Below are 21,935 nucleotides of genomic sequence, written 5' to 3'. Positions count from 1 at the left end.
TTCTTAGTGCAGCCTCTTTTAGGTAAGTTCTTGATAAGAAACAGATTAATAGAAGAGCTTTCATGAGAAGAGAATGAAATGGCTTGTTTGTTTTAGGCTTGTAATTATTCTAAGTGATGGTTTTATATTTGTAACTGATTTGTAAGCTTTAATAATCATAGTGTGCAATCATACCTTGCAGCATTTTATGTATGAATCCATCTCTGTTTCCAGCTTGGTGTATCAGCACACTTAATGTGGCTGTATTTTTCATGGTGTAATTAAAACTATTAATTAACATGATTTCAAATTGCCCATTCTGGCAGCCTGCAGATAGATGTAACAAGGATCAAATCATTGTCTTCTGAGAATGCTGAAATTTACAGTGAAATTTGTTCAGCCAGTCACAGCTCAGGTGGTTTGCGGGATTTTGAAAGCCAGTATATATCTTTCTTCAATATCAGTTATAGACATTTCATAAAATTACTTTTGTATGGCATGTGGGCAATGAGTATTCTGTTTCACTGAAAAATAAAATGAGTATTTTTCCTTCCGAATTAGTGAGGAGAAGCAGCCTGGATTACTTCCTGCTGATAATGTATTCATTTGTTACAAAACAAATAGGCAGTGTGAAAATCCCCGAGGTACCCCTGCTGTATCCTTGGTTTCCAATTTCACTACACGATGACTTAAAGGAGAAAAAAATCATATAATGTTATTTGCTTATATTTGAGATGTGGAAGGAATTTAAGTTCTTTTGTGTTGAGACCACTTTGACTTTGTAAATGTGTATCTAGATTTTCTGTTTCAAATGGAAACAGGAATAACATATACCCTTAGCCTAAAAGGTTTTAAGTACTAATCATGAACATGTCAATTTAAAGGATTAGATTTCCTCGCTGATGGGGAAGTGGGCAAGCCAGATGGAGTATTCCTTGCTGCAGATAAGGCAGCAGAAATATCAGCCTTTCTTAGTTTATTATTTGATCTTTGTTACGTTGACTGTGCATCTTTGCTGTAGTGTATGACTTAAGCTGTTGTTTAGGTGTGTTAATTAAATCTGTTCTGATACCATATGCAGTAGTTTCATAGGATTCACCTGCAGAGTGTTTGGACATCAAGTATTCCACTGGAGCTCACGGGGGCCCTTCAGCAAGGTCAGTCACATACATGGGGAACGGGGGATGAGGGAACATGGGCAGTTCTGGCGCTTGACAGCGGGAAGCAATGAAGTTCCCCAAGTTGCTATACTAGGGCCAGGCCTGATTCACTGGGAAAGAGTGTCACAAGGACTCGTGCTGTGGCAGAGGGGAGGTTGGATCTTTTGGAAGCTTTATGGGAGAAGTGGTGGGAGAGCAGTAGTGGCAAAGGGCTTGTGTAAGGCGTCCAGATGCCACGTGCTGAGAGGTTGCAGGGACCTAAGGGTAGAACTGAAATCCTGGCAAGCATTTCTGAACAATCAAGAGGATGGAGAAAAATGCCTTTTATTGAAGTGAACAAGTATGTTTAATTGTGGTCTCTAGAATGAAAACACCAAAATCACCCAGACTTTAAAGTAATTTTGATCTTTTTTTTTTAATTAAAATGTCTATATGACACTCAAATGTCCGTGGAAATTAATGCTACTACAAAACCTCAGTAGCTTTAAAATAATTATTCCTTGCCAGTAGCAAAGGCTTAGAGTCACACTGTGATTTGGTAAAAGAGAGACTTCACAGAAAAATTGTCCTTCTTTTTGACTATTCTACTTATTGTTACATCAGTCAAAGCCATATTGTTTATATTATAGTCAATGTCCTTGAATTATCACCCCTTTGCCTGCTGAAGCGCAGTTGTAGTGTTTCATTGTTCAATGCTGTAATAAGGATGGAAAAAAAAAAGGTAAGTAATAGAAACATGTTAACACTGGCTACTCTGAATTCTTGATTTTTGAAAATTTCATGTGTAGTTGAGCTAGAGGTTCTGGATATTAGGGGTTTCTTCATTTGTTGCTTATGGCTAAGGTAGGCAAGTATGCATGCATGTGTAGCTGGCAAAAGATGTGTATTTTGATGTTGTCTTACTCTACTGCTTCTTGTCCGGCAAAGGATAATGAGTTCTGAAGGACTGTTCACAGGCTTAATGAGTGATTCAACAATGGGAAACTTAACATTTATATTACCAATATCTAGTTACTTTTTCTGGGAAGACTCTCTGATTCAGATAATGAAATATTTTTCTCTGCATTTGATTTCATTATTTATTTTGTTAGGTATGAGGAGAGGAAGAAGGTCTACACAAGGGTCATAGTACTCCATTTTTTGATTTAGATAGGGATGGTATCAGAGGATCTGTTTTTCCAAAGATAAATAAGAAAAAATACTGTATATTATATATAGACAATAATATACTATATATAACATACTAGGTACTATTTAACTTTTAAGTAGTGTGAGCATCATGTTTGCTAACAATAAAGAACTCCTTGTAAGAAAATAAGTTAGCACAGTTGGATCATAAAACAGTTTCCCCCAATGTGGCATAAGAAAAAGTTACGCTTCCCATAGATAGCAGAAAAGTCACACTGCACACAAACGAGATCGATTAAAGGGGGACACATGAAAGGAATGGAATTAGTATAAACATATGCTTTGCTGAACATCTAATTGCTACATACAAAAAAAAGTAGAGCATTCATTCTGAAAATATTCTGAATCCAGATACAGGCAAACCATCTAGGCGAGGAAAAGGCACAACCTTCGTATTCATTCTCTGAGCTAACTCTGACTGGGTTTATCACATATATTCATACTGTCTTCAGCATCGTTTTTCCAGAATAATTCCTCACTCCATCTTCAACTACATTTCCAAGATGGAGGCATAAGCAATTTGATGATTTGACTGGAGCAGTGGTTGTATTTTTGAATGAGAGCACATGATAACGCTGGACAAAAACCTAGCTTGCACGAAGTCTCAAACATTGGCTGCCTGTTTGGACTAGAGGTGTAATTACCATTGGAGGGGATTGTTTTCTACATGATTGCTTTCTTTGATCTTTGTTTTCCTTCTTACTCAAACAAGCATTCAGTTTTTATTATGCTTCAAATTTATATTCGCTCTTGAATTTTTTAAAAAAATCAAATTTTCTTGTGTAGTTTTCTTGTTAAAATTCTTCTTGTTCATTCTTTTATCCACTGGGACTTGCCATTTCCTTTCCTAGATGTTTTCCTGCTTCTATTATTTAATTATAAAATAAATAGAATTTTATTTAAAAAATAACAGGCATATTAACAATGAAGGTAGTTACTTTTCGTGAATGAAATCCTGTAATGAATGGGCAGAAAGAAAGGAGAGAAAATCTATCTAATTACTTTCTTGCAGTTCTTCTTTGTCATTTTCCATAGACTAAGGCAGGTTTCTCTTCATATGGATGAACTACAAGACTGACCTCTACCAATGCATTTGTATTTTGAAGATGTTGCTGGCATCAACAAGAAGGTCAAAACTGGGCATCGAGCAACATTAATATGATGCCCACCAGAATTAATGGAAAAGTTGTTTCTCCTCCTGGTTATGTAGTAGAAGGGTAAAAATCTTAATTTTTAGCATTCTACTAACAGGGAAGATCAGAGAATTCAACACTCAGATTACATACCCACCAAAATTGTAACAATTGGAAGAAAGTAACTTTTTAAAAAAACCCATAACATTCATGAGATTCATACAAGTATTACGAATCCTTAAGAAAATTATTTATGAAGTGGTACAGTAGATTTATGATCTGTCTGAGTGCATCCATCTGTTTCTCTGGCATAGGGATGGGTAGCCACCGGACCTCTTTTGCCTAGTGCTTTATATTGCTTCTCTGCTTGGCGTGCAAACATTGCAAATGAAATAGTAGTACCAAATGCCTTGAAACAAAAGCATTTCCTTTGTACAACTAGCTCTATAGAATACAAGCAAGGAAGCAGAAAAAGCATAGTAACTGTCTTAAAAAAATAAGAATCCTTGTCTTGTAAAGTCAATGGATAATTTCCCCAATTTCTCTCTTCTTCACCAGACTGGAATACTATGTGAGCAGATCTAAGTCCTTTCTATTTATGTGGATCCCTCTCTGATTTAGTGTTTCAGGTTCAGTATTCATCTTCTGGCCTGATGAGAGGTAAGAAAAGCACACACTGTGCCAAAGGGGACCTCTGTGAGGATCAAGGACCAAGACCTGAGTTGGAGTGTGATTAAACAGGATCCTTGGCTGCTTGGTAGAGGATGCATAAGCTCCACATCCTCCACCACATGCCCATCTGTCTTTCTGCTGTTGAGATCTCCAGGTACATTCAGATAGTGGCTCCTGGTTTATATTGCGTCCTCTGGGCAGTAGTCTGCTGTCTCTCTGATTTTAAAAATCTTTGCAGACATGGCAAGATGCTCTTTCACCCTTCAGCAGTACCATTAGTGGTTTACATCTCATCTAAGAGTGTGCAGGGTTAGAAGGGCTATTGACAAGATGCTGTTCTTTCGTCGTCTTAACCACTGAAAATGAAAGCAAAACAAAATTGGAAGGTGAATATATATGGAGTTGATTTTGTGCAGTAGCAAATCAGGCACTGGGCATACAGCTGATCTTTGCTGTTTTTCCTGCGTGCTGCCCAGCAGCTTCTGTTGGTGTGAATTCTGCCTTCAGTGTAGAGTTGTGTGCATGTTAGAATTGCTGTGTTTGTTCCTTTAAGATGAGTAGATTTGTGGATTTTCTGCAGAGATGGGACTGTTGTGAAATTGCCTTTTCTTTTGTTTAACTCTGGCTGTAGAGTTGCACCAAGTGAGCCCTGTATTTTTTGTTCAACAGAAATATGTAACCTAGTGAACCTGTTCACAATGAAGATATTCTTACAGATATTACATTATATAATACTGGTTTTGCTCTTTCTCTCCTATTCTCTATTTTAACATTCAAGCAGTCTTTTATATTGCCTCCTCAGCTTTGTGCTTGTAGAAACAATGTGTTCAGAAGGAAGCACTTGGTACAGAATATTATGTTTCCTTTAAGAAGAAACTCTACTCCTTATAATCCTTATTAGTGCATAAGGCTGTTTGCATGTGAATTGGCATTTCTGGGAGGGTACGAAGAAGTCACCGTCCATGTGTGAAAGCACGCTTTTTTCCCCTGGAAGTGCTGCTGGTAAAAGGGAAGAACTGGTGGTGACTGCTCAAGTTCTTCTGCATTGCAGCACATTCTTGTAGTCAGAGAACATGAACAGGGTATAACCTCCTATATTTGTATGCATATTTGAATCCAAGAGCAAGTGAATTGAAGTGGGAGGAGAAGAGTTTTGTTTGCTTTTACTTTTAGTGATTTATTTAATATAACCCTAATTAATTATGCAATATTATGACCTTTAGGTCTTCAGTTGTCCTTGTCTTTAAAATAAATCTAAAGTCTTGATGGCAGCATATGATGGTTCTTGGCTGCAAAACCAACAAACCCATATCCCATGGTAGCGGCCAGGGCCTGTGCTTCCTGCTTTATTTGGACTTGCTCCTTCTGTGAAGATAAATGACCAAAACTTGCCAGCAGCACTCATCCAATGCCCTGACTTCTCCTTTGTGCCCTTGGGCTTTGAAGGTGTCGCTAGCCTGAGGATGGGCCACGTAGCCCAGCACAAATCCTCTGGGTTTGCCTCTGCTTCTGTTTGTTACAGAACTCTAGTTTGTGTGATCTGTGTTCAAACAGACTGATGTCCTTTCACGAGCAAGATATTAAGTCTCTCAGGAAAAAGTAGCTGCTGGTGAAGATTTGTCTGAGCCAGGAGAGAATGTACCAAATCACAGCGAGGGATTAAATGGTTCTGTTGATACCAAGGGGTAATGCTTGTGGGTAAGGCTTGATGAAGGATACCAAAATCAATAGATCCTGAAGCGCAGAATGTTTTTTTTTTTTATTTCCAGGGGTGTGATCTAGTCCCTTCTGACTTTGTTCTTTCCCCTAAAATACAGTAGAAAAAGGCCATATTGAGCAGTGTGACACTAGGCAATTCAGATTATGAACCCAAAAATGTCATCAAACTTCAGTTTATCAGTGAATTAAGACTCGGATATGGTGATGTTAAATACCATTCAATGATTTCTTAGCCCTCAAGGGGCTGACGGACATTAGAAAAAAAAATGTAATGCTAGATGTGCTGTACTTTTGTTAGTTTTGTGAAATTTAAGAGATTAAGCAGAGAAAAGTCTTTGTCACAGTATGAGGTTCTCCCAAAGGATAGGATAACAGATAATCCCGTCGTACTAAAGCTATATATTTCGGCTACAACAGCCATCAAAGTAAAGCCGTGAGAGCCTGTAAAAACCTGCCTGAAGGGCAAGCTCTCTCTGGGTGCTACAGAAGGCAGTTTCAAAGTTGATCTAACAAGATCAATTCACTCTTTTTCTAAACACTGCATGTTCGATGTTAGGTCTCTTCTGATGCTGTCAGTAACTCTGTCCCGAGCGGAGTTCTCTGAGATGTCGCCTTCTTTAGTATCTGTGTTTAAAACAAAATGAATAAATAAAAAAACTCTTTGGTTGAGGTGTGTTTGAGGAATGTAAGATTTTTTGATTATTATATTATTTTTTACTGATAGTGTTAAGCTAGCCAAGTGACGGCTCAGATTGATGTTTTGCAGGCACAAGCGTCTGCTGACCTGCTAGAAATGGAGAGAGGGAAAATACAAGTGGATTACACTTACAAGTTGTAAAATAGGCTGTTAGTCTGAACTGCCTTTTGGCCATTGTCAGTGCAAAAATGTCTATCGGGTGTTCAATATTTAGTCTTCCACCTGGGGTTACCAGAGAATGCCATCATCTCTATCTGCAGCTGTATGAAATCTGGCACATCACTAAAAGCTGACACACTGAGATGTATTTTACATGAAGATGGGTGAGGATTTCTTATTTGACCCCTTTTGCTAGGTTAAGGAAGAAACCTCCAGGTGAGGGACTATTGCAGCAGTGCTAACTTTTGAAGCTGGCAGGGCCATTTAAGCAGTTTCACGCTCGCAGCATACAGGAGGGCCGTTTCACAAACTCTCGGGGCCTCTTTTTTGCTTTCTCTCTCTCTTTTTTTTTTTTTTTTTTTTTTTTTGGTGCAGGAATACCTTAAAGCTATTTGAATCTGGTTTTCTGGAAATCCTTCTCAAAATGAAGGCATGCTTTCTCTGTCTCAACAGACTTCATTCAGCAGTCTCTGGAAGACAGTGTGGCATGTTGCATGCACCGGAGAATGTGGTGAAGAAACTCTGATTATATTTCCAATGCTTCTCACGGGTGGGTGGCTGTGTTCCTATGATAGGTCTAAATACTTTAGCATAACTACGCAATTTTAGAAAGGAAACACTAAACAACGCTGCTTTAATTTTCCTTTCACTGTGCCTTATTTTTCTCTTGCTTTTCAGTTGTGAGGTTTCCTCATGACAGCCAGGAGCCCTTTCAGTCACATGTTACCCTGTTACCTTGCTTGAGCTGTGACTTTTATTTTTCTTGTAACATGCAGCCATGACATGAAGAAATGTTAGGCTTTTACAGAAACAGATTTTTGAAGCTTAAAATGCTTGCAAGCTACTTTTTAAGATGTGCTTTTACATGTGAATTTTCACAGCAAAAATGACTAATTTTGTACCAAATAAGGGACAGGACAAGTACAATACTATGCAACTTCTGCTGTATGTCCCAAATTTAAATAGCTGTTAGTGATGATGGCAAGTTCTAAAATCTTTCTGAATAATTACTATGATGGAGATGAGTGATCTATCAATGGGTGGCCACATTTGAGTGTAATGTCAGGTTATTCTTTGGAAACCACCTACTTTGTGATGCACTCCTCCCTAGCATCTGCTGTGCTCTTCGTATGCCATGTCTTTTCTCCTTACTCCCTTGCTCCCTTGTTTGATTTATTTGCTTTTCTTTTTCTCTCACGACCTTTGAAACCACGCTACCTCCCTGTAGTCTTCTGGTTTTGGACTTATGTGCCTTTTGAGTCCATGCATGCTGAGAAAGGTGTAGAAGCACCTTTCACCCTCTTGACTGAGCTCTGTGACTTGTGAGCGGCATTGCCTTGTGCACAGTGCAGTATGGAGAGTGCTGGGGTTTTTCCCTCCTGCTTTCCAGTGAAGAAGAATGGAGGTGATCCTTAATCCCATGAGCTCTAACCAGCATGCGTATATGCTAGGAGGAGGAGTAATGAAATGTAGCAGCCTTGCCTGGGAGGGAGTGCTGAAGAGGCTAACAGCTGTGACCTGACCAGCAGTTTCACCCTGGATATGTGCACACATTGAAGATAGCCCTGTATTGGCACAGTTGTGGTACCAGGAGTGCTCAGACTGAATGGCTTCAATAGCTGACTTTCAAGATTTACATGTATCACTTGAATGCAGCAAGTTGTGTTCCTTTATGCCAAATGAAACATTTGTAACAGCTAAATACAAAGGAAAAATTAGGAGAGTAACAGAAAGAAAATCTCTTAATGCCCTAGCTATTCTCTTTTTTAACCTTTAGTTGCTGCATAACCATCAGGAAGGTACTGAAACATATAATACCTACCGAGGACAAAAGTACATAGTTCTATACAGTGTATATGGACTAGAAGACATTAGTGCTGAGTCTTGACCTAGCGTTACTTGCTAAATAAGAAAGCACTTGTAGCAATAAAGTTCCCCAGAAGAGGAAAGATGCACTTTTTTGACAAAGCGCTTGTAACAGTCTTAGTATTTAGTCAGTAAGTTAAAATGTCACACCAGTGTGTTCATTTCTGGGCAGTGAATTTCTTGAATGAGCAATTAGCTGTTTCCTTTGATCCTAGGGGTTTGTAATAGCCAGAGTGGGTCTATGCTTAAACCCCCAGAAGAAGTCTGGGAGCAAGATGAGAGGTCACAGCTGAGCCGCACAAATACATAGTGTCTCCCCTGAGCTGCCCCCCAGGCACATGTAGGCACTAGGTAGAGCTTTTGTTTGAAGAGCATATTTTTCTCATGCATTTGCGTTTGCCTGAGTCATGTAGGGAGTTTCTTTCCACACTGCTGGACCAGGCAGGTCCCCTTTCAGATTCAAATCTGCTGTCTGTGCTTTTCTGCAGCATTAGGCATTCCTCCTCCTCCTGTGCTTCAAAGGTGATGAGAACCAGCCCAGAACCCAGCTGTGTTCCTCCTTCTCAATTAACAATCACAAGGCATCCTCATAACATCTATTCTGTTCTTCAGTGGAGGCATTTTATCCCTACGATGTGGGAAGCATGGAAGTGGCTGGGGCATGCTCACCTTTGAAAATCACCAGCAAGTACATTAAGGGTTGTTTCTAAGGCCATGGATGGAGATGCTGGGAGGAAACCTAGTCTGAACTGAGTGGCAGCAAGGGTCAGGGTGGAGCAGCTCTGGGCCACCCTGCACAAACCTTTTCCTGTGTTCAAAAAAGACATATGTGAAGCATGTAGTGTCATTGCTCCAGGAGAACCCCAGTGAACTGTGGTGTAATTACATCACTTGGTGTCCTTTGGTACCACGCTTCCTGCCCTCTCATGTGACAGTTTATTGCTTAGACAGAAGCAAAACTTTACTAATTCCTCATTTTACAGAGAACACAAAAAACCCAGAACCAATAGGTTTAGGAGGAAGAAGAGTCCTGGGAAAAAAGTCAGCTCAGTAATGCCTCAAGGATAAAAAATGCTGTAATTGGTGATGTGAGGAGGTTCCACAGCATAGAGACCTTCATGTAAAGCCCGTCCCAACCTCATTTTTGTTGAGTGATCTTCAGCGTTTCGTTTTCTAGAATTTGTATTTGAATTCTGTTAAGGCATCACTGCAGTAAAGCCCTGTGGACTGTAAAAGTAAATAATCAGTAAAGGGACAAATTATACAGAGGTGCTTATGTTCAGGCTTAAAACTTCGTCTCCGCAAATACCTTGTGGGGAGGGAAAGTCTAAAATAAAGAATAGGACAAAGGTATCACCCTGTCAACTATTAAACAAATATATGAGATGGTGCTGAGAAGTCATATCAGCTCAGCCGTCTCAAAATCCTTCTGCTAGGCTTTATAGCTGAACAGTTCCTTTTTCTAACTTTTTTCTCCAAAAACTGCAGCAGTTTTGCACCATCTCTGCCAGTCTGTCAGAGGGCTGTGATAAAAGATGATACCCATCCATTTAACATAAAACAATCGGAGTCAGAAGAGGTGAACCAACCTTTGGGACTTCGAATGTGAATATTTTCACACTTTGTTCAGTAAAATACCTATCTTAAGGTATTTTTAAACTTAGTTTTATTACCAGGTAAGAGTAAAATGCATGGCACTCATTTTCCAAAAGATGAACTATTGAATAGTATATTCTACAAATATTTAATTAAATGCTTCCTCTCATCGTGAGAAGCATTGGAAATATAATCAGAGTTTCTTCACTAATTCAAGGAGATAATGCAAGGGTCCAGGGAGGAATAGATAAAGTTAGAAAAATAATTAGAGAGAGGATTTGTATTCAAGTCACCAGACTAATGAAATTCACCCCAAAGCATCTGTGGAACTGGCCAAAACAGTGTCTGAACCATTATGCATGACCCATACCTGAGGCTGTGAGAGGAGAGGTCCCAGAGGACTGACACGTGAAATTTCATTGCATAAATAACTGGTTTAGTAGATGGGGACAGAGCAAAGATTGCAGTTTGTTTCAAGTTAAGTTGCTCTTTTAAAGGTTTACCACATGCAGTTCTCAAAAGCGAACGTAGGAATTATAATCTAGGGTAAGTCACCAGTAGCATGGTGATGGCTGAATGTGAAACCATTGTCTTGCATGCGTGCTGTCACACAGGGAAGTGTTTTCAAGTCTGTCGTGTGCTTGTGGCAAATATTAAACATGAGACTGTCATGTTTAATTTTTTTCTTCATTGACGTGTGCGATATCATAAAGGCTAGAATTAGAAAGTCACAGACGCAGCAGCTTCAGAAAGATTTGAAAGCATTTTGACAAGGACAATTATAATTTTAAATGATGTTGACACATGAAGAAATGATCTGAAATAATTAAGATTTACTTTAGTCACGACAAGTGCTAGGCAATACCAAACAGAGAACAAATCGCTATGCATAACTAATAGGACTAAAAAAGGTCTAAAGAGAGGCAATTGGATGGAGTGGCACCGTATGAGGAGACACTGAATGGATTTGGACTGTTCAGCCTGAGAGATGCAGCTGAGGCATGGACCTCATGGAGGGATATTAAGCTCCAAAGTGGGGAGAAGTGGTTACAGGCAATTTATTAATTCTTTCTCGTAATACAAGTAGGATTAGAATATATTCAATTAAATTATCCAGTAGCAGATTTAAAGCAAGCAAATGGAGTGCTTTCCCATGTAGTGGTTAGTGCGTGGACCAAGGTGGCAAAAGCAGCATGGCAGATGACAGAAGCTTAGGCGGATTCAAGATGCAATTTGACAACTTCTTGGAGGAAGAATTCTCCCGTGACCTCGCCAGGCAAAGGTACGACCTCTGGCTCAGTAAGTCCTAAAGCAGCAGTTTGGTGGCCACTCTCGGGGACAGGCTTCCCGGCTGGACAGTTACTGACTGGAGCTGAGTACGTCGGTCCTCTCTTTCAGCATTACTTCAGAAACAAGGTCGCTCCATTACTAAATTTCTGTGACTATCTGCTGTTTTTGAGGCAGTTACGATCCATGTGCTGATCTGTAGAAAACCATTGAAATCAGTGACAGTTTTTCTCTGTAGTTAAGGTAAGAAAGAATACATGCAGTCTTTTTAGGCTAGTTGCCGTGAAAACAATTTCACGACTGCTTTTATCGTGCAATAAATTACCCATAAAAGAGGACAGCAGATTAATGTAATTAATTTGATTTAGTCCCAATAGTGTATTGTTTTACTAAGCAATGCTGTGGCATAATTAAGAGTTGTAACTGATTAAACACTTTATAAATACAGAGCTATTAATTAATACTAAATTACAATAAAATTAAGAAAGTAACATAAACAAGCCACATAAGTGTTTTAGAATGGCAGTTACAGTACATCAACTAAAAAGTTGCTTATGTAGACCATTTCTTAAAGAGTTTGCTGAAATTAATATTTATATAATAAGATAACTGCAAAAATGGAAATGGGGCAAGAAGAGCATTCCTTATGATTTTTTCAATTCAAAAGACTCCTTTGATGAGAAACATGGTTTTTTTTAAGCTGGATATTCTTAAGTGAGTGTTGAAGCGAAGTCCTTGAACCCAAACTTACAATATGCAGAGAAAAATCTAAAAAGTAAAACTTATTGTCAGCTTCAAGACCCCCTCTGAATTTGACACTTGTTTGTCTTATTTGAATACAAATCTGAACAACTCATGCATTGCTAAGCTTTAATTTGAGTATGGTGTATTAATGCCACAACTCAGATTCTGTTCTCATTTGCAGGAATGTCAGGAAATGTATGAAACTATTTGCATACTTAAATGATTTGCTGGATTGGATGGTTCACAATTTCTGGAAATCCCTCAGGTATTCATTTGTCGTTGTGCATTAAGTAGAGAAATACAAAATACATGGTATCAAAGTGCAGGACTACAGGGGCCGGTGGCAGTATGAGATATAGAAATATTTTTGAACTTTTTCAGACCTGGGATCAAATCTGATTAAGACCAAATACATTACAGTCATTTGAAACAAGTTTTAGTAGTGTCTGAGAACACTTAGCAGCAAGATTGCCAAGGTTTATACTACTACTCAGGCCTTGGGATTTTGTTCTGTCTGAGGCAATGTACAAACTCCTCTAAATAGATCTGGTTTTTAATGGCGTTTTGGAACCTACTGAAAAGTAAAGTCAACTCTTTCGATTATCTCCCAAACAGAAGCTCTAGAAATATACTTTTTTTTTTTCCTAAGTAAGTTATTCAAATGTACTCTAAAGCCTAAAATTATTATGTGTGTAGCTTGCTGTTGAATGATACTTTAAGTGCCAAAATGATGCAAAATAAACTTCGTGTAAGTACGAATTGAAGCCCAAATGTCTAAGTCAGCGGGCTGCTAAAAAAAAAAAGTTTGTTACAAATATCAAAATACCTTAGATGTCTAGTTTCAATGTCTCAGGCAAAATTTGGTCTTTTTTATGTGTTCTAATACATCAATGTGACTAATCTTTGATTAATCAACAGTTTCTGTCCTGTCTTCTTGCGTGTAGTATGAGTGTACAGGAACATGCAAATGCATTTGCTACAGTGTAGGTACTCCTATGGAGAGATTTGTGGGAATTCATACACATAACATAACTGCACATGTGTGATCCTTAACATGAATGGCCTTGTAGATACCCATTTGCTTTCAGGTACCAAAGTTTTTGCAGGTGAGGGTATTGTCTTGAACAGTAAAGGGCATGGGTTTATGATTTTGTCTTCAGTTATGTTTATCAGTGGACAGAGGGCTGATGAAGGAAAAAGAGCTAGGAATATATGTGTTCAGAACCATAAATCTATACACTGCTGAAGGTTTCCTTGAATAGTTCTGTGTAAGTGGGAGAAATATTAACCAAGCCAAACACAGCCTAAAATGGGCTAACATAAATATTCCACAGACTGGGGGATGAAAGACTGTGGGAGCTTTTCTTCCAGAATATGCTGCTCAAACATTCCTGAACCTTATTAAGATGGGGAGTAGGAGGGAGATTTCAGGAGGACAGTGATGAGTATGAACAAACATGGAAGAGCAACTACTTCTTTAAGAAGTTCAGTGTAATTATGTCATTACAAGTTCGTGTCATCTCTATTTAAGAATTCTTTCTAGCATGGGGGAAGGCATAGAGTGTGAGCAAGGGATTGTGTCTGGGACTGTAACTGGGAATGTCCGTCTGCTGGTTCTGCCCAGGTTTGTGATGTGGAGTGTATGGCTGAAACCGCAACATTATTTTTGTGGTCTAGGAGCAGCTGCAGCTGTGTGTTTCCTTATACAAGATCCTAAATCCTCTCCTGTCTCATGCAGATTTTGCATTAGGCGTCTCTTGCTGTCAGTTTGTAACTGCAGAATACATGGATCTGTTTGAACTCTGAATCTGGTGCAGACTTAACTTCCCTTGAGGACTAAGATTTTCAAATGCACATCAGGGGGTACCCCATCTTTCCTGAGTGGAAAGGCTGTTATCCAGTTTCTCCTTGGCTGTGTTTGCTGAGAAGGTCAACCTGCCGTTCTTCACCACTCTCACTGCATTCCCACCTCCACAAACCTCATGACTGGGTAGCTTCTAGGAGTTTTTCTGAAACCATTTTTTGCCAAATGAACCACAACCTGTCACTTAAACTTCTTTCGCTGTGATTGAAACAGATTGGAGAGCAAGCTGGTGGCCCGTGCTCCCAGCAGGGCTGGAGGAGTGAGTGCCTCCGCCAGAACAGCAGTGAGGAGCAGCTGGACGTAGGCTGGGAGACGTGTGGGCCCAGGCAGCTTTTCACTTGGTGTAGCTGGAGCTGGGTGAGGATATATATGCAGTTTCTCTCTCTCTCTGGGTTTCTCTCCAACTTCCCTCCTTGATGAATACGAGCATTTCATAGGAAGGGACTGGCACCATGTTTTCTCCTTTTCAGTGTTAAGTGAGCTAAAACATTTTCAGCCTGAATAAGCCAAAGAAAGATAAAAGGTATTTTCTACATTTCTGCTCTTCTCATGTCAAACCGTTGGGATAATCTTGTATGTTGAAGGATCCATCTGTTTCGTGCTCTAAGACACCCTCTGAAATGAATAAGATTTGGGGGGGGGCCTAATGAAGCTGGAGAAACAAGGCAGTGTTCCTGTGTCAGCTGAATGCCATATCTTGTGCTACTCAGCAAAGAAAATTTTGTGAAAGGACTCATTTCCCTGTTGAGTGAGGCGAGGGCAAAAGAAGAGACTGAGGCAATACCTTCTCTGCTGCTGATCTGCGATGGTACTTAAACTACATGCATTCCCGCAGCAGGCTTACAACCAATTTCTTGAACACCGCACTACAGATGTAGTACACTAGGAGGAGATGGTAGGCTGCTGGCTAGGATCCTAGTAATGATTTTTGACTGGAGCCTGGTACAGTGTGACCAGAGACCATAGGGGAGGAATTCCCCTCAGTTGCTTGGGAGATACCTTTTTGGAGAATCTGTACTTCAAACTTCGGCTGTAGAAAGTGAAGGATTTTTTTTAATACTTTAAAAAACCAAGAGAGTTTACATGCAAACTTGCAGCTTACAGTTATTTTATGTCTATCTCTGTAGAGAAGTGGTCAGTGTACATGATGAATACTGTCTTGGAAACCAGCTGTGCAACTGGGGTAGTAGAAAACAGAAAATAGAAGTCAGGGAAAGGTCCTGTGAGCATGCCAGGAGAAATCAGGACTGGGAGGGGCTCTAATGTAGATTTTTCTTCTGTAAGAACTAGTGATGATCAGCTGAGAGAAACTGAAAGAGAGACAAACTATCAATAAGTAGTGTATGTATATGTGTATGTATTTCAATTGTCTGTCCTTTAGGTGTCTAAGCAGCATTCTGAATGTCATGAAATTCTGCATACTTTTCTAATGTTTTCTGTGAATGTTTTATTGTTTTCTCCTTTATCATGTTTCTAAAACAATTCAAATCATCAATCATTGAAATTATCAATTCATCACAGGGCTGACACATAAAACAGATTGCAGCAGTGAATCAGTGTAATCTGTTGTTTGGGTTATGAACCCCATGCACTACAAGTTTTCAAAAATCTGAAAAGTTCAATTCCCAGATTTACTCCATTTTCCGTTAGTGTCTGATTTAATAGAAAGCCACTCTAGACTCAGAGATGCCACACTGACTAGCTTGTCCTAGAGCCAGATTCATAACATTGATTGTTCTTAAAAAAGAGTCTGTGTGGAGATGACTGGTCTCTCCCCCATCTCTTCCCCACTCATCTGCCAGTAGGAGTAGTCTCACAACTGGGTTTCTGCAGAGCCAAGGTCTGGTCTTCCTCACAGCGCTACTGACATACATGTACGGCTTCAAAATGTGCTGAAATTAAAAACATTGAGTCTGGCAGCTGATGCCTAACGTGAATAGACAGCCCAATGTCCTAGCTGTAAAGATGACCAGGGATTTCACAGATGGGCTGCACAGGAATAGGAGAAAGGGCATCTCAATGACTTCTTTGACTAGGGTCTACTCCTGGTATTTCCTTGCTTCACCACAGGCTGGCGTAAGGGATGAATCATACCTCGAGTTGGGTTTTCTGCTTACACTGAGGACCTGTTTACAAGTTACAAGATATCTCTGTGGGCTTCATCTGAGATAACATAGCAACATTATTCCAAAGCATGCTTCTTGTTTCCTTTGTATCCAAATGGAAAAATTGTTAGATATCTCTGTCTTTTCATCCAACGTGACTGGTAATGGTATCCCTAGTAATTTCTACCGCGAGTACTAGGTACGATGGAATATGGCTGTCGGTTGTCAAGATTATTTTATTTATACATTTTTTTAAAGTGCATTTTATTATACAGCAAGTCAGCTGGTCAAAACAAGCAATGCCTGAAGAATTGAGGTGTGAGGCAGTGTAAAATGGTACAAAGACAGATGAGGAATATGAAACAAGCACAAAGTTGTTTTGTTCGTTTATTCTGTAGATGGAATAAACGTGCAATCCCTGTTGATCTATAAGCAAACCTTTTTCTGAGGCACTGTGAAATTTTGAGTGACCTGCCTTTAGGAAAAAAATCACTCAGACTTTTTAAAAACTATTTTTGGAGAACTGAGATTAAAATTTTGGAATTTGGTCGCTGCTCCTGTGTTCAGTCAACCAGGTTCCACCAGCTGCGTGAAACCAGCATTTACATGCATTATAAACAGAGGCAGACATAAATATATATGAAATGTATACAGAAAGCAAGAAATAATGCTAAAACAAATCACTTTGAATCAGGTTTACTTTCTGTTGCCAAGAAAAATATGACTGAGTTGATTTTCCAGAAAAGGATTGCAGTAAATCAGGTTTTCATTGCTCCAATTTGACAACAAAACTTATAATAAAAATGCCAGAATAATACTCTTTACATATTATTGGTAGTTGATGGAGACTTTTGGAAGATGGTGGTTTTCTAAGAGATTTTAGGAACACCACCTGTAAGTTTTGCTTGCTAGGAAGTGAGCATATTGATTTACAAACCTGGAACAGATAAGTTTAGGTGTAGAGGATATAGTTGCATTTGTGTTTTTTCTGATGAAAACATTTACTTAATGTACTCTTCAGGCGAAATCAAAACCCATTTTTTCTACAGGAGAGGAGAAGAAATGTTTGCATGCAAAGCAATTCTGCTCCACCCACCCTAATGCTACTTAGTGATTTTGGTTCATGAATTTTCCTTGTAAGCAGCCGAAAAAAAGTAGTGATTAGTCTCTGCAGAGGCAAATTATGTGGATATTTAAACAGCTGTTCAGTATTCTTTAATTTCTTGACTTACGGAGTATATCTTCAATGCATAAAAATTCAAGATCAGTCATTGAGAGAATTGTAAAGATGGAGTTTGCTAGGATATCATATACGAAAATGTACGTGCTGTAAGAACCATTATAGGTAACATTTACTTAATTAAAATAAAGGTGGTAATTTTCAAAGACACCTGAGAGATTTAGGTCAGCTCTTACCCCAATCCCCTAATCTACCCTAATCCCACCAAATCCTGCTTCAAAGCTGAACCCCAACCCTTACCCTAAACACTAGCCCTGATCCCTAGGCCTGACATGTTACCCCTAAGCCTAGCCCTAATCCAAGCCCCTAAGAAATGTAGCCCATACCTTCCCTCCTAACCGGAAACCTGAGGCAGAGACCCTCATCTTCATGTTCTGCCTCACTCTAATGTGTAACTCTGATCCTAAAAAGTAAGTTGAACCCCCTGGCCCTAACCTGAATGCTAACCTACAATCAGAAACCCTAACCAGATACTGACATGGCATAGGCAGTAGGCAGCTGCTGAACTCATCATCACCCCAAATAGAAAACTAACCCCGATAGTCTTTAGTGTTTTGGACATAAGTAGTATTTCCTAGGCTTAGCAATATGACAGCGTTTTGTACTGATTTTTCTGGTAATGGCCCAGGAAAATGCTCAGCAACATCAGGAGTACTTTAAACTAAGCGGTGAGAAGGGAGAAGGGAGTGCTCTTAATGACACAAGTACTTTCCTGCTTGAGGGACAGCTGGGGAGGGCTGAGGTCATCCAACAGGGAGGGTTCAAACCTTGCCATTTCTAATGTCAGTCCGATCACCACGCTGTGGGGCAGCCTTTCCTGGGCACTGGGCTCCAGAGTTAGCAATCTCGCCTCTGGGTTCCTTCTTTCTAGCCCCTGGTTCTTGTGTCTGTCTCCTGCTTTCTAGGTTGGGTCATGCTCTGATACCTTCCTGCCCAGTCCAGGTTCCTGCTCTGGGTTTCCTGATCTGCCCACTTGACTCCTTGTTGGAAACCCTGACCTTCTTAGAGGAAAGCATTTTTGATTTTGTGAATTTTAAGGCCAGTTCTGCCTCACTTCAGTTTGGTGTGGCTTGACTTTATCCCTGTTGCTGCTGTCTCTGCTTTGGGACCTGGTTCCCATTCCCCAAACCTGGTTGCAGCTTAGTCTAACCACTGGCTACAACTGTCAGCATTTGGCTGTGTATCAAAGTTTGGAAAAATACTACCAGTCTTCAGTGGGACATACCTAAGCAGTGGCTAGATCTGGCAATTAAAACTGAGTGAGCACAGATGCACAAAGAGGCAGCGAGTCCCTCAACACTAACTAAAATACAACCAACTTCACTGGATCCAAGCCCCAGGTCTTGGCCATTGCAAGCTCATAATGTCAGCATACTAGGAGAGCCAGCAGATGTCCGTTGCAAAAGGTCAGGAACCCATTTCAGGAAAACTCAGAAATGCATCCTTTATATACTCGAATTCTAGCATTTGTACTTTCCTAACAATTCCTTCAGTCTTCAGAAAATGAAAAATTATAAGCATCTGGGCCGAACTACAGACTGAACCTGTCCTTCAGGGTTTTGACATTGCTTGTGGGTGTTCTCAGGAGCAGAGACCTCTTCACCTTTCTTCTTCCCAAACTTGGCCTTTTCCTCTCCTTTAGGTGAAATATTTTATTGTATTAATAAGAAAGGAGGAGAAGGCTGTCCTCAAAAAACCTGGATCTTTGAAATAATACCAAAAATGTTTCAGATCTGATGATAGGAGTTATTTTTCAGGCAGTCATCAATTGTAGAAATTAAGCTAGTCTTTAATTACAGTCCTGAAAATGTATTTAGTCAGCACAGTGTTTTGAAATTATTATACCAACATGCCATTTGTGCTTCCTCTCTAATTTAAAAGAAATGTATACATCTGCTGGTTACAAGGAAACATGGCAGCAGAATTTCAGAACACCTTTCACCGAGTCTTCCATTGCTGAAAGGACAGCAAAGAAGTAAAAGGCCAAGTGTCCAGTTTTCAACAGGTAGAGGAGTTTAATGGGTGCTTACTAGATAACCATGTCATCACTGCTAACTGAAGGATCCCTCCAGTTCTTGCTTTTCAGGATGAATTTTGATATTACATGATACTTGCAGACAAGGGCTAGGAGAGGGCACGGAATTGTATAAAAGCGCGTTCTTACATTACCCCTACCACGTTAGTGTGTTTTTCTTAATCTAGCCCATCACTTCCTCTCGGGAAAAAGTTAATAATTTGGAGCAGTAGCATGGTTTTTAAGTGAATCCTTCGATCATTCCTGTTTATTGTGTTTTGGGTCAATTTGGAGTGTTTTGATGCATGTGAACGAGGTTCCTTTTAGAGGAAACTAAACCAGAAGCCCTGTTCCAGTGGGCACAAAATGCTCTACTCCCCCTAATGGGGGTGTGAGGGTCCAAATGAGTGACTAATCCTTCAGGCAGCTTTGAACCACATGTATGGTGGGGATGTAAAGTCCAAAGTAAAACCCCAAATTATAGATTGTGTAGGTGAAATGGCTACAGCGCTACCTGCTTTCATCTGCTCCTCTGCACCAAATCACAGGCTGATGTAAGAGGCACAGTCCATAGCTGTGTTATCTTGTAGTGCTGTAAAAAACTCTGAGATGAAGTGTCTGTCTTTTTTTGTTATGTTAAAATCCCAAACAATCACAATCTAAACAGCCTATTTTTTTGTAAAATAATATACAGAACTAAAAGTGCTTGATGATTAGAGAAAAAGCGTTCTACGGTGTGTGAACAACACACGGCATGATGCATCTTCATTACACAAATGCAAAATGACGATCTTTTATCATAAAATCTGCTGACAATAGGCATTAATCTCTTACTAAAGCAAGTAGTAAACCCTGTTCCCATGGCAATGCAATTCATTTTGTTCCTCTCCCTCTACTACATGCATGGAAGACTGGGCATTCTCTGGACAAACTAATTGCAGCCTTAATGCTATGGATTTTTGTGGGTGAAATACATAATTAATTTGGTGGAATGTCAAATCAGTGGTAACCATGGTGTTGGTAGAACGTTCCTGTGTTCCATACAGACATGCTCAATGAGCAGCTATCCTCCTGTCCCCCATTTTATACCAACTCTGTTTAAAAGAAAGAATAGGAGTTCTTTCAGGAGTAATTTTCAGTAATATGTTTGTATGTTGGAACCACGTACATTGTTGTAATGACCTGCATGTTGTTTTTTCCTTATTTTTATCTGGTTTGTCTGGTTGTGGGGTATTTTTCCTTTGTGCGTGTGTGTATATATATATACACATACATAGTAGACAGAAATTATTTGGTCAAGCAGACCTGTTCTGGGGAGAAGCTATGTACTCCCACACACATATGGTGTCTTGCTAATGAAGCTTACCGATTTTTACTTAAAGTTATTTTGAAGGTTAATAAAAAACCACGTTGTTTCTCCTTATGTGATACTTTGTTTGAAGTCAGCATAACACCCATGTGTTTCCATAAACTTCCATTGCCCTTAAAAGCTGTGAGTTATTTTGTAAATCCCAACCTACCGTGTATTTATTCCACCTCGGAACAAAACAACAGTTCCAGTTATTGCAAAGCAAGCCACATGTACCTAAATATACCTGCTTTCTGCTTTAAGAGCATGGCAAGCTGGCTAACTCCCATATAACAAATAGCTTCTGTGCTGTCAATTAACAGCCCAGAGAATTAAGTTTTGTTGTTTTATTGGTCGAGTCATAGCTCTTTGCATATTCCGGACAATTGGGTCCCATTATGTAGATAACTTACGAATACTAAAGTAAAAGAGAAAGCTACAACCTGCAAAATATCTTTGCTTCATGTGAAATTGTCCGAAGATAATGCTGACAGATGCTCTCTTAGTAAAGACCTGGATTTTGCCAAAAAAGAGAGGTGAAATGAGCCCAGCAATGACATGATTCATTTCTAAAGCCAACCAATAGCAACTTATACCCCCCCCCCCAAAGATCCTGTTCAAATGCAGTTTCAAACTTAGTTTCATCCCTGAGATTTTTGCTGCGTGGAGCAAGCAGAGCTTGGCCCAAGCTGCAGCAGGCAGTTGTGTCTTGCTCGCTGCAAGCCTTTCAATTCTGGAAGTGTTTGAAATGGCTTTGGTTTAGGTGTATTGTGCAAGCCTAGTCTGAAAATGAGACCCTATACAACTTTTTAACATCAGATTACATTTTTAGGCTGTGTATAACCATGAAGTCTGGAAACATTCAGAGCTGCAGTCTTGATTTAGGTTTAATTTTGCTGAATATGGGTAACTTACAGTCAGACTTTCTGAATGACTCACTAAACTATCCAAACAGCGCTGTTCCTTGATGTAGGTACCACTGTGCTGATAGCTGGTACGCTTATGCACTTCCAAAAGTTTGGCACAAGATGTTCCCAGGATGAGGCAAGAGTGGTACCTACGGAGGGGAAAAATGGGAGCGTAGCCAGTGACTATCCAGTAACCCCAGTGGGTTCCTAATGCCCCTGCCCCCCGCTATCCCAGGTCTCACACCACTAGGAGCCC

General features: G+C 39.8%; 1 protein-coding gene across 4 annotated transcripts in view; it reads left to right on the top strand.

Annotated features, from left to right (window-relative positions):
- The window catches only part of PCDH15 (protocadherin related 15), an 853,821-nt gene that overhangs the window by 308,759 nt on the left and 523,127 nt on the right, over positions 1–21,935 (top strand). The gene's annotated exons all lie outside the window — the stretch shown is intronic.

This window comes from Nipponia nippon, unplaced genomic scaffold, assembly GCF_047370975.1.
Source record: "Nipponia nippon isolate SJK-2023a ecotype South Korea unplaced genomic scaffold, ASM4737097v1 scaffold_3, whole genome shotgun sequence".
Lineage (NCBI taxonomy): Eukaryota > Metazoa > Chordata > Aves > Pelecaniformes > Threskiornithidae > Nipponia > Nipponia nippon.
This window is presented reverse-complemented; position numbering and strand designations above follow the sequence as displayed.